Source organism: Penaeus japonicus, unplaced genomic scaffold, assembly GCF_977035675.1.
Source record: "Penaeus japonicus unplaced genomic scaffold, GWHDUDI00000001_assembly GWHDUDI00000019, whole genome shotgun sequence".
Taxonomy (NCBI): domain Eukaryota; kingdom Metazoa; phylum Arthropoda; class Malacostraca; order Decapoda; family Penaeidae; genus Penaeus; species Penaeus japonicus.
Genome location: NW_028234421.1, coordinates 10,784,114 through 10,786,613, shown reverse-complemented (window position 1 = coordinate 10,786,613; position 2,500 = coordinate 10,784,114). Strand labels below are relative to the sequence as shown.

The 2,500-nt window shown below is 26.7% G+C and overlaps 1 protein-coding gene across 1 annotated transcript in view; it reads left to right on the top strand.

Annotated features, from left to right (window-relative positions):
- LOC122242108 (uncharacterized) overlaps nucleotides 1–2,500 on the top strand; it is a 48,023-nt gene that overhangs the window by 7,172 nt on the left and 38,351 nt on the right. Inside the window, exon 2 of the mRNA XM_086547351.1 lies at nucleotides 2,480–2,500. This exon is cut by the window's right edge and continues 288 nt beyond it. The gene's annotated coding sequence lies outside the window, so the exon portion shown is untranslated. The remainder of the gene's footprint in view (nucleotides 1–2,479) is intronic.

Here is a 2,500-nt window from a genome sequence, read left to right as displayed (position 1 = left end):
GTTAGAAAATATCATATTTCGGTTACCAACCAACACATATATTTAGCTCTTCCTTTTGGTAACTTCCTGCTAGTCAAGCCAGTCATTCGATTTTTTTATTTTTTATTTTTTTTACTTACTGATTAGGTTAACCAAAAGTTTGTGAATCTTTTATACCTTCTTATTTTTTCATATAATTAATCTATTTGTATCAACAAACAATTCGATTTTTTTTTCGCTCTCTTTCCCCCTTCTTTGCTGACTCGCCTTACCCTCTTTTAGAAAACATTTATCATTCTAACTAGGAGTAAATCGCCAACACTGCATCATTTCACATATGATTTTTGCAACATATCTGAAGGAGTTGAGTCGATTTGACGTATGTGTGTGTTTGTCTGATGTTACCCCCTATCAGTATTTTAATCCTTTATTATCATCTATATTAGTAGTAATACTAAAGTAGTACTAATATTTGTAGCAGCAGCAGTAGTGGAAATAGTATTAATATCAATATTCCTAAAATATCATAATCATCATCAGTACCATTACCATCATTCATGTTATCACCATTATGATTATCAATATCAGTAATATTAGTATCATTCCTCGTTCCTCTCCCTCTTCTTCTCCTGATCTTTCCCTTTCTCCTATTCTTCCTCCTCTCCCTCATCATCCTCATCTTCATCCTCCTCCTCCTCATCATCATCATCTTCATCCTCCTCCTCATCATCATCATCACCATCCTCATCCTCATCACCATCATCATCATCACCACCACCATCATCACCATCATTACCATCATCATCATCTTTTTCTTCTTATTCCGCCTCCTCCTCCTTCTCCTTCTCCTTCTCCTCTTCCTCCTCCTCCTCATCATCATCATCATCAAGATATTAGAATAACAATAATAACAATGTTGACAATGGCAATGATAATGAAATGCATTCTGTATCACTTTCCTCTTTTTTTTTCTCTCTTTCTTTTTTACACTAATAAGTATTTCTCTTTGTTCTGTTCTTTGTTTATTTTATCGTAAGACGTACTCAATCATTTCTAGCTTTGAATATAACTAATATCCAGAAACAATAATCATTTTCTACCCCACGGAACCAATTTAATATTTTGAAGCGAATTTAACTCGCTCATCAAGCCATGAAATGATTTGTTAATTTTTCAAACCAGAACACATTTGTATTCACTAAAATGAACCAGAAAAGACGAATTGAAGAATACTGTCTATATAAGCGCATCACACGCAAACGTATGATATATATGCATACATCATACATTCATACATACATACATACATACATACATACATATGATATATATATATATATATATATATATATATATATATATATATATATATATATATATATATACATATACATACATATATATATATATATATATATATATATATATATATATATATATATATATATATATATGTATGTATATGTATATATATATATATATAATATATATATATATATTATATATATATACATATATATATATATATATATATATATATCATATGTATGTATGTATGTATGTATGTATGTATGAATGTATGATGTATGCATATATATCATACGTTGCGTGTGATGCGACTTGCAAAACGCTCTTTTGTGTTGATAAAATGGCAGATAAACCCACTATACACAAAATAGATTTATTTTGTGTATAGTGGGTTTATCTGCCATATATATATATATATATATATATATATATATATATATATATATATATATATATATATTTATATATATATATATATATATATATATATATAAATATATATATATATATATATATATATATATATATATATATATATATATAAGTATGTATTTATATATATATATATATATGTTTATATCTATATATATATATATATATATATATATATAAGTATATATATATATATATATATATATATATATATATATATATATATATATATATATATATATCATTGTTTGTATGTATGATGTATGCATGTATGTATGCATGGTTGTACATACATACATATACATGTATAGAGATATGTTTGTGAGTGAAAAGTTATGAAAAGGATCTCCCATTTCCTTTACTCTACATTACAGTATTGCAACACACGTAACCTTAAACCATGACCCTGATTCTCATCAAGCGTCACCCAGTCTACTTCTTTTGAATTTATTTTACTTTGTGTTTGATTCTTTTCAATGCATTTCGGTTATTTGGTTTATGTTTATTGTGTGTAGATGTACTACTCTGAGTTTATATGCACGTATCCCAAATATGTATTATTGTTTTTATCATTATTTACACATGAATAGTAGATTTACATCTTATTTGTCTAATAATAGGATAATAACAGATTTCCTATCGATAGATACTTGATATATTCAATAAGGTTGATCCCTTATTCGTTAGATACTATGAATAAAACCCATATCACAATCTCATCATACTGATATCCCTTTATTTTCCTTCTCTCATTACAAAGGCAATGAAAACTACTCCAGTT